Raw genomic sequence first — 16,311 nt, 5'->3', positions numbered from 1 at the left:
ATAGGCTTTGGAGTGATATGGCTCTACTTTAATCTTCATATGGAGGAGGAGATCTTCTTTAAAAAAGGAGTTGGCCCTGAGTGTTTTCCTCATTATCACTAGAAAAAGGGGGAACAAAGTTTTCCCCGACGGTTCGTGAGCGTTCCGCTTGGACAGTTGAATGATGGAAAGGACTGGATAGCCTTTTTCCTTCAGCTCGGAAATTATGGCATCCACAGCCGTGTCTAGAGGTAAGTGGCGAATCACTGCTTTAATGACATCTTTCTTCTTTTGTATTTCTGTGGCGTACTCAAGGTTTTCAGCAGAGCAGAAATCTTGGATAGCTTGGAAGTCTTCTTGAAGAGTGCATTTGATCTTGAGAAAACCTTTCATGAAACGAAAGGTGGGCGTTTCTTTACATTGTTTTTGCATCTTAGCTATGAGGTCGTAGCCCCGAGAGTACGGACAGTTGTAGATGTATAGCCAGGTCTTGGAAGATTCGCCAGTGGCATCCATCGGTTCGGGAGTGTTCTCAGCTCCAGCAAGGGCCGCAAATGTGTTGGAGGTAGGAATTGGTGTAACAGGTTCGGTAGATGGTTTACAAGTTCTCTTGGGTAGCTGAAACTCGTTGTTATGTGCTTCTGAAGATGAATGACGTGCTGAAGTAAAAGCGGTGGACTGTCTCTGAGTCACTGATTGGATCATGAATCAAGTCAGTTTTGTTACTACTTCAAGCGTGCACCCGAGTGCATCAAATGAAAAGCAAGGCAGTTGGCGCGAATTGAAACACGTACTGTAATTTAAATGAAGTCGATAAATCGGCGGACACATCTAATTTTGCTGAACGAGTGAGTCATCATGCCACCAAAAACTAGCGGAAAGGCTGCAAAGAAGGCTGGTAAAGCCCAAAAGAATATCTCCAAGGGAGATAAGAAGAAGAAGAGGAGGAGGAAGGAGAGCTATGCCATTTACATCTACAAAGTTTTGAAGCAAGTGCATCCTGACACTGGCATATCTAGCAAAGCTATGAGTATCATGAACAGCTTTGTTAATGACATCTTCGAGCGTATTGCTGCTGAAGCTTCTCGTTTGGCCCATTACAATAAGCGGTCAACTATCACCAGCCGGGAAATCCAAACAGCTGTGCGCCTTCTTTTGCCTGGTGAACTTGCCAAGCACGCTGTAAGTGAGGGTACGAAGGCTGTTACCAAGTACACAAGCTCTAAGTAAAAATCTTCTTCAAGATTTTTCATTTCAAACGGTCCTTGTCAGGACCAACACATTATTCGAAAGAGTTAAATCACGAAATTTGCTTCATTCTGTTATGTAGAAACACCTTGAAATCCAATTTCTATATGCTGTTAGTAAAAAAGTAAAGCACATAGCGGAGATGTGTCGTGCTTGTATACGAAAGGCATTTACTCGCCGGAGATCTACACTTAGTCATAATAATTTACTTTTAAAAAGTGGTAATACATTCCGTGTTAAGTATAGTAGTAGGTGCACACGGATCGGAAATCAGGTTATTTTAATGTGCCGTGCAAATAAACAGGCTGTTAGTGTAAGAAATAGTGGGTATAACGCTTAGAATATCGATTAATCGCTATGAAATAATGTTGATAAATTATCTCTTGAAAGTACTATAAAATTAATGTTTCTAGTATTTTCGTACTTGAAGGATAATGAAATTTGAAAAAGAGATGCCAACAGCACCTGGTGTTCCCAGGCGGTCACCCATCCAAGTACTGACCAGGCCCGATGCTGCTTGACTTCGGTGATCGGACGAGAACCGGTATATTCAGCATGGTATGGCCGTTGGCAACTACCTTTTCTTCAATGTCCTGTTAAGGAAGTATGTTTTAAGTAAGAATTGACATTATTAACTATAAAGGCAAGCATATTAACGTCGTTAACATTACTTGGAATATACTAATATTCGAATAAATTATTTGAATGTTCGAATGATGAGTGATTCGGATGTTCATAGTGCCACTATGTCCTATCGAGTTTACTATCACGAACCACGTATGAAATTGTATATAAATAAATAAAAATAAATCCTTTATTAAGTATTGATTACAGGAAAAAGGCAAACTTACATTCTTTAATGTACACAATGAAATGTATGAAAGATATTTTTAAGATATGTTTCACTTACCCTTTATAACGCAAGGTAGTTTTCAGTGTAGCATCCTCTTCAGCTGCGAGATAACGTAAGGCAGATGATCATTCAGTCGTGAAGCACTAAAATGTAATATACATTTTAACTATTATCGATAAGAATTATTTACTGCAGGGATGCAAATAAAGTGAGGCAAATTAGTAAATAAAAACCGATACTGTAACTGATAATGTAATTACGTATCTGTATTAGTTGTATATACAGTAATCGCACGATTATCCGCGGAGTTGGATGTTGGCATAATCGCGCATAATCAGCAGTATGAGCAGAAAAGGGAAATGAAATGAAATCTTTAGATTTACGTCGCATACTTATACCGGTTACGCTAAAGGAGACGGTGATGATGAGTACTGAATGAAGAAAGTGGGAGGAAACGGGAGAAACCCGAGAAAACCCATGAGCACGGTCTTTATGCACGACAAAGTTCACACGGCACGAGCTGGGATTGAACCAGGGACCCCAAGCACCGGAGGCCAAAAAAGGGACAAAAAGTCTTTCGTGCAACTTTCGTTTTCGGTAAAAAGTTTACACATAATTTAGAAAGAGTAGTTTTCTGGTCTTTTTATTTCACAAGTTGGTTCATGTCTATATTTTTTACATGCATAAAAAATTTTTCAACTCCCTTGCTTAGTTCCTGTTAAAGACCTCTACCTCTGATTGTATTTTTTGCACATATTCTTATTGTTTTCAGACAACATTTCTAAGAGCGTAATTTATCGTCAGCAAGAAAAGAAAAGGAAAGCCTCGGATAGTGGAATGTGTACTGTATATATATATATATATATATATATATATATATATATATATATATATATATATATATATATATATACGTATTAGTATATAGTTTTATTTTATACGTCTCCTATTATTACACAATGTGCAGATATTGTGAAAGCGCAAGTAAATATGTATAACTCCCCGTTCTGCACTTAATAACTTGAAAGAAGTTCGGGGAAGGTAGTGTAACAGAAAGTGCAAACAGAAATGAGGGTTTACAGGCATTTAATATTATTCCGTAGTAGTATGATTTTTTGTAATATATATATATATATATATATATATATATATATATATATATATATATATATATATATATATATATAAACATACATATTCAATGATATAGTAAGAGGTTAGCAGCACTGATAGAACTGCAGAAAGTACAAAACCGTTAATAAGAAAGAGAGAGAGATGGTGGCCGCTTTTGTGCTTTTCATTGGCTAATTCCGAATTGCGCGCGAATACGTACGAGATTTCTTTCTTTTTCCTCTTCGCAGCCCAGATGTTGCCAATTAGAAGTTTTTAGTACTACATTTGTATGAAAATGTTGCCTTTAAGAAATGTGGTTTGCATACGGAGAAAAGAGCAAAATGAATATTTATCTTAGTGGGCATGAAAAAAGACGAAACATTTTGCAAGATGGACACACGAACTTCCTTAATGCAGGCGTTCAGTACATTATTGTAAAGAAAAAAACACTAAAAAGAATTACTTCAATATCCCTAGCAACATTCAACAATTCATAGAGAAAAATCTTTATTTTGAGAACAATGGAAAACTATGTAATTGTAGATAACTACTAAATTTAATGATTAAGGAAAACGTTTAGGCCCGGCCCTTCAGAAAGAAAGTGCACAGAATTTTCTCTCATGGAAGCAATTGCAAAATCAACATTTTGTTTGCAGTTATAATTAGAGGATCTATATACAGGGTGTTCGAAAAAGAATGTATCCTCTTGAAAGAAAATATTCTCTGGGCCCCTAATCCTTTATATACCGAAAGGAAGTTTGTATAGCATTTTTTCTTACCTTCGTTAGAAGAATTGAAAGTGACTACTATCGTGACACGGGAGATATTTGATCGATAGTCGAATTACTCCCATGCTCGAATGAACACGTCTCTTGTAAGGAGAGGAAAGGCTTCTGTGATCCGCTATCGCAGCTGTGTCATATCTGCAGAGAATGTTAGGACACAAACGTGATCTTTGAGTGCCTCGTGAAAAGAAGTCGCATAGTATCATGTGTGGAGACATCGGGGCCATCTGAAGAACGCTTCATCATTAGGACCAAGGGCGAGTTACGAAACACTCTGGGATATATTTATTAACATAACTTCTCGTCATTCTGCAAGTGTGGTGGAGCTCCATCCTATTGGAAAAGGAAACCTCGGGAGCCCTCTTCATGTGTAGGTATCGTTCACATCTGAAGCATGTGAAGATAGATTACTGTACTATCGTGTACCTAAAATCATTTTCTACGAATACGAACATGTCTACACTGAAGGCAGTGCAGCTCTTTTTCTCTTTTTTTTTTGGTCATGTATTGTAACGCGGGGCAATGCACACAATAACATGTAATGTTGTGTATCATCATAAAGGGCCAGGGCGATGATTGGATCTTGATGGACGTGGAGAACTGATAGGTGATGTGAGTGGTATTGTGATCTATGGTTGTATGTTTACTGATGAATGCATAAGGAGAGGTGAAGGGGTTGCCTTTTTTTTTATGTCGATCGGCAGGGAAGCGATTGGGAAACTTTTGACTTTGTTTTTCAACCGAATATATTGATTGAATAGGTCGCCGACAATTTTACGGGGCGTCACGTCGTTGCCTTTTTCATGTCGATCGCGAGCGAAGCGAGCGTTTTTTTTTTTTTTTTTTTTTACCGACAATATGTATTGAATCGGTTGCCAACACCTTTAGGGGCGCGTCACGTCCTTCTTTCTGTGCTGATCGCGAGCGAAGCGAGCGCGAAATTTTTGACTTTTTTTTTTTTTTTTTACCCACAATATTTATTCAATCGGTCGCCAACACTTTTAGGGGTGCGTCACGTCCTCTTTTCTCTGCTGATCGCGAGCGAAGCGAGCGCGAAATTTTGACCTTTTTTTCTCTTTTTAATTCTTTTTTTTTTCTTTAAGAAAAAATATTGATTTCATAGGTCGCCAACATTTTTACGGGATGGAACATCGTTTATTTGTTTTTCCAACCGTCTTTCTGTCTTGAGCCCCCGCCAAGTTAACTTTATGGTGGACAAAAACTATGTGCGGTGGGTTACCGCGGGGTTCTCCCGTTTCCTCCCACTTTCTTCATTCCACCACCATTTCAATCATTTCTCATAATCAGCGCCTCTTTTAGCCTAAGCGGCATAACGTGGGACGTAAAACAAAGATTTCCTTTAGTTGCTTTCTGTCTTGATTACGAGCGCGAAATTTTTTACTTTTTTTTTCTTTCTTTTGATATTATTCATTTAATAGGACGGCAACACCTTTACGGGCCGCCGCGTCGTCGTTTACACTTCTTCAGCCCATATTCTTTCTGCTTGTTCGTTTTCCGGCATCTTGTTATCACCGCCCGCGGGAATGCCTATGTCTTTCATCGCTTTTTGAAGCAAATCTTTAATAAATATGCACTCTCACATTTCTACTAATATGCATACCACAGTGGATAGACTGTAACTAGGAAAGCAGAAGCCTGCATATCATATTATTTAACAGTTGAAAGTGAACTGCCATTTTAAGTTTGATTTTGATCAGATGAGTGCAGTTCAACTCGTCGACAATTGTGAAGATTCTCGAGGTTAGGGACCATCCATTTTGTGCTTTGTAATGAAAATGGCTGCAGCCAAACTTCTCTGATCTGAATGAAACTTGGCATGATGATACATCTTGACCTGCTCTACAAGTTTATTTAGTATTTTCCGTTGCGCAGGCTTTTGCTTCTCCAGGTTCTCCCATGGAACTGAGAAACGTATTCAGTCGAACTTCTGCGGTAAGTCAGTATATCATCCTGAGAAGTTTGATCGAGATAGCAGAGGTTCGACTATTCGTTTTTCAATTCCATGTGATATTACAACACGGTGAACTAAATTTATATAGAAACACTTTGATTTTGTTTTGTTTTTTGCTAGCATTAAACTGAGAAAATGTTATTGAATAGACAGAGAACACCACTCAAAGAAAAGTACATCATAAGAATATATATATGGTTGCTGTGGTTCTCGGTTTAATTTGCTAGTTAAGAAACTTGCTCTAAATAAGTACATCTTACAGGTGAAAAACTAAGCCAGGCGATAGAATTAAATATAAAGTTATACACTTTTATTTTACGTTTACTAGTGTTGGGTTACTACTGTAAAATAAGTCAGTATATATGAAAGATAACTGTATTAGGTACTATTTTCCACCGGCGGTGTATTCTTGCATAGTGTACTTAATGTTTACAAGCGGGGCGCTACTAGTATGGATGCATGACAAGTGCTATTGAAACTCGAAAACTAACTGGTTTCCACTACCCTTGCTTATACGTATACCCGCGTCGCCTTCGCTCCTGTTCACTTTGGACGCACATTCTTGCTATCGCTCAGGCCCCCAGCTTTCTCCTGTTTTGGCTCCCTTAAATAGTATTCGTGCTTTTTATTGGCCACCTGGCAAAGCACTTGTAATGATTTTACACCAGTAACTCTAAAATACATGTGTATTACTTTATTTAATTCTGTCGTCTGCAGAATTTTTTTTTTTTTTCGTACAAATATGCCTTTTCATGCAGAACACTGAATTTTGCCTGTAAATTTTTGAGAATATGCTGTGACGAAACTTGAGCACCGTTCTTCTTTTCTTTCTTATCACGAGTCTTCTTTAGCCTAATGAGCACAATCATCACACGATAACGACTATTCTTTTCATTTAACTTGTAAACAAGTTGAACTAATAATAATAATTGATGTACAAAGGAGAAGTGTCCTACATATTTGAGGTAAAAAATAAAATAAATATACTTCTACTTCATCCGTGTTTACAAAGTTAAATGTTATCGATTTACAAAAAATGGTCACCTATCCACACACTGACCAGGCTCGACACTGCTTGACCATACATATTAAAACATCGGTCCCACTGAATACACAAGTAGTAAGCACATTCACATAAAAATAATTAGGATTACAGTATATAAAATGTGTTAATTAAAATAGCAAATGCCTTACCTTATCACAGGCGATCCAAAGCCACTGCACATCATCTGCTACGCACACTATATTCCTCCAATATTTCACTCACTTCCTATATCACGCAACAGAAAATATTAATAAAATTCACTTAGCAACATTTTCATTTTTAATCAACAATACGTATAACAATTAAGAATAAAATTAATTGTGAGCACATTGTTATAATTAGAATACTGTTTTTATTCGTTTACAAATATGGGATTAATATAGAGCTGGCAGCAACAATATATACAACTCATCCTGTATGTATCGTAAATCCTAACTTGAGAAGACATCTCTGACGCAAACAATGAGACAAGAAATCAAATACTATATCCGACACATTTGGGGTTTTATTGAACTTCAATGTTGGAAGATACCACCTTGTCGGTAGTACAAATGTAATATCCTTACAACACGCGGAACTTTTGCCAGGCATATCTAGGAATTTGGGAAGATTAATTGATATCCTTAATGTGCAATGTATGATTATGACGCATTGTTATGTACACGCAGACGGAACCAGGACAATCTATAGATGACATTTGCACTGTGTTTGGACAATTTGTTCGCAGAAAGTAACCGTTTTTGTCTATGAATACTTGAGAACATGGAAGGTATGAGATATACATTTTATGCGCAAATATTATAATACAAATCATTGTTAGTTTGGTGGATGCGTGAAAGAAAGAAAAGGAGTAGATTTTTGCAGACGTCCGGATATAAAGCGAGAACTGAGAATACGCATCTATAACATCTATTTTCTTTGTGTTAATGATATCGATGAACTAAACGGGGAAACTAAAATACAACTGTTTGCAGTATAATTCGAAGTATAGTCAAGTGCAGAGGCGTACTCACGGGGTGTCCACCGGGTGCGGACTCCTCGCAAAAGTTCCTAAGTGAACATACATTTGCAGACTTTCTCATTAAATGTAGTTATTAACAGGGAAAATATTGATGTATCATCAATATAAATCTGATCTTACACTTCATCTGTACTCTGTCTGTATCATGTTTTTGTGAAAAAGTAAGTGGAATATTTATCGTGTTTTCGAATGCAGAATAATAGTATATAGACATAGTGGCTTGTAGTATTGGAACCTTGCCCCCCGAAGCTTGGATCCCTTAGAAGAAAAAAAAATGCATGCGCGCCTGGTGAAATGGTTAACGAATTCAGTTCACTCGATGAATCGACAGATAGTAATACACATTTCGACAGATCGACAGCATTCGACAGATACAGACATATGAAAGTAGCACAAGAATTAGGCGAAAGTCCGTGCGTTTCCTCAATTCACGTAGGAAACAACAGAAAATATCAACTACCATAAAATAATCCGTATATATATTTAATTTATTTGGAATAAAATAAATATAGAAACAACCTGTTCATACATAACTACGGTAAGTGCGTTAATTGCTAACGTAAGAACAAATATGAAACAAGGCACAAAATAAAAAAGAAAAATAAAGTTAAAGGGAATAAATATTTAGGCTTGATTGTCATTCGTATTAAGAAGCTGGGTAATAAAATGTTAAAATCTACAGAAAATTATGAAATTAAATCAGGATTTGAAATAAAAGTCTATACATTGGAAGTAGGCCAGGGAGTTTGCAAGGCAGATGTGTGCGACACGCGTTACTTTATAGATTCCCTTCATTGAACTATAGTAAGCAGTACGAAGATGGTACTTTGCGTATAATCACAGGAAGGATTGAAGTTAATTACCATGGTAATATAATTATTTATTGATAAGTATTTCCATGTTAAATTATGAAAATTATAAGCACAAGGAGGGTGAAAAAGTAGTGTGACCGACTTAGCAATGACTGAAACATAAAATAGAAAAGCGAATAAAAACAAATGCCTTTTGAGTTATGTGGAATAAAGTTTCTTCTAGCCAGTAAGGAAGAATAGGATCTGGTGCATTCATTGAATACCTGAAAAAAATCGTTTATCAAAATAGAAGGAAACACACTTATCGTTGTGGCAACTACGAACTTCTGTTTACCTCAGCCCGCCTCAGCAAGTGCTTTCTATCCGGTCCGCGCTCCGTAACCAAACTCAACGCTGCCTGCCAGCGAAAAAATCCCAAGGTCTCGACATTGAAGCAGTCCACCAAATGAAGGGCCGCCCGGATGCCAAAGGAGATAGGCCCCTCTTCCCTCTATTCCTGGTCCAGTTGCCAAAAACCAATCAATCATCAGCAATATACGAGGTCCGTTATGTCCTCAACTATAGAGTTGAGGTGGAACTCTACCGAGGAACGGACCTCCTCCAGTGCTTCAGGTGCCAGAGGGTAGGGCACTCAGCAAAAACCTGTAGAGCCACAGCAAGATGCGTGAAATGTGGTGGCCCACACGCGACCACAGACTGCGCAAAGAAGACCCGCGACACCCCCGCCACCTGTGTGAACTGCAAGGGACCCCACCCAGCAAATTACAAGGGATGTGCCTACCTGAAACAAGAAAAGGCAAAACGGCACAACCGGACATTCGCTCCCCCACCCCCAAGCAACGAAGACCAGAAGACCTCCACCCCGGAGCACACCCAGGAACCCAACCCCCCCAAGAAAAAGCCCTCCCAGGACAAGGAAGAGCCACCAAACACCAAGCCCAGTGATAACACAACTGACAGCCCACCCCAAAAGCCCTCCACCTCCAGGCGTGATCAAGACAAGGGAAAACTCACCCCAGGCCTCCGAAACAAGTCCTCCCGCCCACCCAAAGCCCCAGAACCAGAAGAAGCAGAAGAAGAATCCTCCCTAGCCACGACCCTCAGGGAATTCCTCGACCTGCTCAAAGGACTAAATGTCCGTACCTTCCTCACGAAGCTCAAGACGGGACTCCAAAAAGTCATGGCCGCAAAGGATCCACTCTCCCGCTTCACGACAGCCCTGGAAGTCGCCGCTGGACTCCTTGATGATGGTACGGACTAATCACGCAGTGGTCCGTAACATCAGACTGGCGAGCTGGAACGCAGATGGAATACTGGATCAGAAGATTGATCTCCAAGATTTCCTCACCAGAGAAAACATTGATGTGGCCCTCATCAACGAGACCCATCTGAAACCAACCGATCACTTCTGTATCCGGAACTACATCATGCACCGCACAGACCGCCACCCTGGAAGACTAGGAGGAACGGCAGTCCTCATAAAGAGGCAAATAGCCCACGACCAGCTTCAACTCCCAGTTCTCACATCATTGGAAGCAACAGGAGTGACCATCTACTCCCCAGACGGACCACTGCACGTGATCGCAGCATACCGCCCCCACGCCCACAATCTCCACCCGCCCGACCTCGACACTCTACAACAATTGGGGCACCGGATCCTCATCGCCGGTGACCTCAACAGCAAACATCCAGCCTGGAACAGCAGGAGAACCAACCACAACGGCCGCCTGTTGCACCGAGCCCTAACCACGAGGAACTTCATCCCAGCCGCTCCAACGGAACCTACCTGCTACCCCAGGAATGGAGGACTCCCGGACGTGCTGGACATGACCCTCTCCCAAAACGTTGCCATTGTAGACGGCCCCGAAGTCATCACCGACCTCCAGTCAGACCACCTACCGATAATCTTCACCGCCTCGCTACGAATCCATGTCCCCACCAAACAACTACCAAAAATTCAGGAGACAGACTGGGACATGTACACCCAACATCTAGCGGCAATGGTCGATCCACGACTACCCGTCCACGACCCAGCCGCAATAGATGCTGCAGTGACCTCGCTAACAGCTTCGATGCAGTCAGCATACAGGATAGCCACCACAACACACCAACCTCAACAGGAGCAGAAACCATACGACCTCAGGACGGAAGCCCTGGTTCGCCTCAAACGTTGGGTCCGCCGACAATGGCAACGCACCCGACACCCTCAGTGGAGAAGACTGTGGAATTCCCTGAGCACCCGCATCAAGAAGAGACTCCTCCGCCAAAAAATCCAACAATGGAACCAACACCTCCAGTCAATCGAAACCCCCTCCCGTGATTTCTGGCGTCTGGTCGCAGTCCACACCAAACCCACCACCGTCCCACGCACCCAACCAATTCAAGGACCCAACGGCTTGCTCTACGATCCAGACGAGCAAGCCATGCAGTTCGCACACCACCTCAGCACGGTGTTCCAAGACCACCCTGGACCGCCGGATGCAGACACCAACGCAGCAGTAAACCGGACACTCCAAAGACTAGAACAGGAAGCCCCTCCTCCAGTCACAGCCCTGACGACACCAAGAGAAGTCCGCAGAACAATACAGAAGATCTCAACGCACCGTGCAGCAGGCCCAGATCGCATCACCCCACCAGCCATCAAACATGCACCACGGAAGGTCATTGTGCTCCTCTGCAGGATTGCAAACGCAATGTTCACCACAGGCCACTTCCCACAAGCTTGGAAGGAAGCCCGAATAGTGCTCATCCAAAAACCAGGAACAGCCAGAACGGAACCCAAAAACTATCGACCAATCAGTCTGCTCTCACACTTGAGCAAGATTGTGGAGAGACTGATAAAGCGACGAATGCAAGACCACATCGACGCCCAGAGGATCTTCCCCCCACACCAATTTGGGTTTCGTCCTGGCCACAGCACCACCCTGCAACTCGTAAGAGTTGTAGATAGAATCACACACCAGTTCAACGTCGGAGGCCACACAATCGGAATCTTCCTAGACATCGAGAAGGCCTTCGACAAAGTCTGGCACAATGGTCTCCTGCACAAACTTCACCAGACGGGCTTCCCTCCATACCTCACCAAGCTCATCCAACAGTTTCTGGCAGGAAGAACCTTCAGAGTCCACCACGCCGGTCATCTCGCAGAACCAGAAGCCATCCAGGCAGGAGTACCCCAGGGATCCTGCCTATCACCAATACTGTACAATGTGTACACGTACGACCTGCCAACCACCACGAACACCATGGTCGCCACGTTCGCGGATGACACGGCAATCTTCGCAAGCCACACCAATTACCGTTACGCACAACTCTACCTGCAGAGACACATTGACCTTCTCCACAACTGGACCCGCCAATGGAGGATCAAGATCAACTCCACCAAGACGACATTGGTGGACTTCACAAAGAATAGAAGACAGCGCCCCATCACAATCACCCTCCAAGGAACTGCCCTCCAACCACAACCCAATGCCAAATACCTGGGTGTGCTCCTCGACAAAAAGTTGACCTTCGAGGCCCACCTGCGCAACACAGCCAAGAAGGGAACCAACAGACTCAGAGCCCTCCTTCCCCTTCTACTGAACAACCAGTTCACCATTGAAACACGTCTGCACCTCTTCCGCATGAGTATCCAGCCGTTACTCATGTATGCACACACCAGCTGGGAACACGCAGCACCGGCCCATCTACGACATCTGCAGGTGGTCCAGAACAGATCCGCCAAAGCCATCTCCGGTCACCCCTGGGACACCAGCACGGCCCAAGTCCATGAAGACTTAGACCTCGCACTCCTCAGTGAACTCCGACATCAGCGATCAACAAAACTCTGGCAGCAAATCCGCCATTCAGATGATCCACACCTGAGGGAAATCGGCACCCGCCAACCACATCGCCAGATGTACCGCATGCCAAGACCACCGTAAGCAACTGCACTTCCTGACTATCCAACAAGAACCAGCGACAGTGGCGGTTCTTCAAAACAAATACGACACCAACACAACAAGTCCAAAAAGAAGAACAAATAGAAGGCAAGGGCAATAGCCCGACACTTCGATTCCTCAAACGCCAAATTCATCCTCCTCCTCCTCCTCCTCCAGCGAAAATTTCATTCTTCAGTATCGTTGAGTTTATTGCAGAAAGCAATGGCAGATACGGCATCAGCACCTGCAGCCCCGGCACAGGCTTCTCCTAAGAAGTCTGCAAAGCCTAAGAAACCAAAAACAACACCTTCTCATCCAAGAACATCAGAAATGGTGAACAACGCCATCAAGAATTTGAAGGAAAGGGGAGGAAGTTCACTGCAAGCTATTAAGAAATACATCTCTCAGAACTACAAAGTGGATGCCGAGAAGCTTGCTCCATTTATCAAGAAATACTTGAGAAGTGCAGTTGCTTCTGGGTCTTTGGTTCAGACCAAGGGAAAAGGTGCATCTGGATCGTTTAAGCTTAGTGCTTCATCGCTGAAGGAGAAGCCTGAAGGTGGATCTTCAACCAAGGCGAAACGATCAGCATCAAAGGAGAAGAAGCCTGCGAAAAAGCCAGCAGCTAAACGTCCCAAGAAGACTGGTGAAAAGAAAAAGGCTGCTGCTCCCAAACCTAAGAAATCACCATCTAAAGTGAAGAAGGCAAAAACTCCCAAGAAGCCAAAGGCCCCGAAGCCAAAGAAGGCTACAGCAAAACCGAAAAGTGCTAAGAAGGCTGCACCAAAGAAGAAGTAAATGTGTCAGTAAATCATCTGACATTTTAAAACGGCTCTTTTTAGAGCCATCAAATACTTTGAGAAGAGTAAAATTGTGCTTTTCCTATCATTATCACATGTTCATTCATAGCAATGTATAGTATACACGCAAGGGACTTTGAGTTTTCTTTTTAACCGAAGCACTTCTTGATGTAAGTGCTTTATAACAGAGGGGAATTGAGGGTGGGGAAAGAAAGCTTTCACGGGTGTCAAGAATGGTGTACTCGAAAAAAAATGGGGAACACATTACGTAATGTCAATTTGTGATCACTTACTTTTTCCTTGTTCCTATCTTCAAGTAGCGAAACAGTACAGAAAACGCACTTAATGCATTTGTTAGAAAAACTTTTGCAGGCTGACTGGGTTCGATTCTCGGTGGGAGCTCAAATGTTTCGCATTGCACGTTAATAAGTAGGTCCACGTTTGAAACAGCCTTGCTGCTGAAAGGGACACTAAACTAAAATCAACTCTTTTCAAGGCTGGGGTGAAAGAAATGTTCGAACTTATTACAACTCGTGAAAGTGAAGTAGACTGTTTCAATTTAACGTCGTACTATTATGATTTTTATGATAAAGGAGACGGGTGATTACGCCTAATGAATGATGGAAATACTGGTGTAATGAGAAAGTGTTAGGAAAAGGGAACACGCTAATAACCACGGATACCGTCTTATAATTCGTAATATTGCTATAAAGAAAAATAGTAACACCAGCAGAAATGTAGGTGTACAATTGAACTGATGTTAAGTACAAACAGACACTTAAAGAAAGTTTAGTTTAACGTTTGCATTCAACAGCAGCGACCTCTGAGAAAATATTACTTTTGCTACCTTGGAAGAAGTACATATTTCGCCTGCGAGTTCTATGAGATTAATAACGTTGAGAAGGGCAAACAGTGGTTGAATCGAAGTTAACTTATGCAACATATGGCAAAATCGAATCCTTGACCACATAAAACGAAGATAATCAATCGGTAAACATAGGGGAAAACTAAAGAATATACTTGAAAGATAGGATGATATACGAAACGAGAGGAAAACGAAGGTAGATGTATTAACTATGCAACATACGGCGTGAGAATTTAAAAAAAAAAGATAACAAGTATGGACAAGATCCTTGTTAGGATAACAGCATCTCTAAGTAGTGTATTGGTCCTAAAAAGGACCGTTTTTGAACTCAGTGCCAGAACTTCAAACTTAAGCACGTTCCCCACGGATGCGGCGAGCAAGCTGAATGTCCTTAGGCATGATTGTGACTCTCTTTGCGTGAATAGCACACAAGTTGGTGTCTTCGAAAAGCCCTACAAGGTAAGCTTCACTTGCCTCCTGTAAAGCCATGACAGCTGAGCTTTGGAAGCGAAGATCTGTCTTGAAATCTTGTGCAATTTCTCGGACGAGTCGTTGGAAGGGCAGCTTGCGGATGAGCAATTCAGTGCTCTTCTGGTAACGACGAATTTCTCGGAGAGCCACAGTACCAGGCCTGTAACGATGGGGCTTTTTCACTCCACCGGTAGCTGGAGCACTCTTTCTTGCAGCTTTGGTGGCAAGCTGCTTTCGAGGAGCTTTGCCTCCAGTAGATTTCCTAGCTGTCTGCTTGGTACGTGCCATTGCAACTGTCACGACTTGTTTCAAATAATTGCGCGCTGAATGAAGTCAAGTTATATAAAGAGCAAAACCGTTAAATCAAGCTATTTCTCATTGGATAAAGTCAGTCGAAAAGGACAGTTCTCATTGGCTTAGACACGTTTTGTGTTTTTCCTCCGTGCTTTCCCTGCATGATCGAAGGAACAAAACCACGAGTCTTGGGCTGCTTGGGCTTGTATTTCTCGTGTGTGGTGAGCGAAGCAGTAACATATCGAAATGACAGGACGTGGAAAAGGAGGCAAGGGTCTTGGCAAAGGAGGTGCCAAGCGCCACCGTAAAGTTCTTCGTGACAACATCCAGGGTATCACCAAACCCGCTATTAGGCGTCTTGCTCGCCGTGGTGGTGTGAAGCGTATCTCTGGTCTCATTTATGAAGAGACCCGAGGAGTATTGAAAGTATTCCTGGAGAACGTAATCAGAGATGCTGTTACATACACAGAACACGCCAAGAGGAAGACAGTGACAGCTATGGATGTTGTGTATGCCTTGAAGAGGCAAGGAAGAACCCTGTACGGTTTCGGAGGTTAAGTTGGGGTTCCTCCTATTTTGGATATAAAATTGGCATAAACGGCTCTTTTCAGAGCCAACAAATTTATATAAAGGGAAAGATTTACTTTGTGCGATTTTCTGTTAGATTATAAGAATTCGTGTAACTACATTAAAGCCTTTTGATGCACACAAAATTACAGACGTAGAGAGATTAATTTGAGAAAATCATACGTTTTTTTTTACATTATGTACGTTCATGTATACGTATTCATATGTAGCAGTATTAATGCTGGAGAAGGGGTTCTGGTTGGAAATTGGCGATTTGTTGGAAGTAGCGAGCATGAGAGATGCGAAACGCAAGTCGGAATTTCTGTTCTGACAGTAGGATGTACGTATAGAGGCTTATACAACTTCTATACTGTGCTGTGAGGGGCGAATAATGCGTTAGAAACCTGAATCTTGTCCTTTATCTTGTTTACGTGGTCTTGGGTTCGATTTTTTTCTTTTGCGGTAGTGTCTATTGTGATTTACATGTAAATTAATGACACTTCGTAGCGGGTTAGTAAAATAAAGAGTAATACAAATATGAGATGTAGGTTAATGCATTGTAT

General features: G+C 41.9%; 1 non-coding gene across 1 annotated transcript; it reads right to left on the bottom strand.

Annotated features, from left to right (window-relative positions):
* Nucleotides 1-1,680: 1,680 nt before the first annotated feature.
* Nucleotides 1,681-1,799, bottom strand: LOC145678085 (5S ribosomal RNA). The gene has a single exon (XR_014130211.1). It is a non-coding gene; the product is annotated as a 5S ribosomal RNA (ribosomal RNA).
* Nucleotides 1,800-16,311: the final 14,512 nt, after the last annotated feature.

Source organism: Thermobia domestica, unplaced genomic scaffold (genome assembly GCF_964235325.1).
Source record: "Thermobia domestica unplaced genomic scaffold, izTheDome1.hap1.1 HAP1_SCAFFOLD_1847, whole genome shotgun sequence".
NCBI classification, from domain to species: Eukaryota; Metazoa; Arthropoda; class Insecta; order Zygentoma; family Lepismatidae; genus Thermobia; species Thermobia domestica.
The sequence above is the reverse complement of the archived record's forward strand: the minus strand, read 5'-3'. Positions and strand labels throughout refer to the sequence as shown.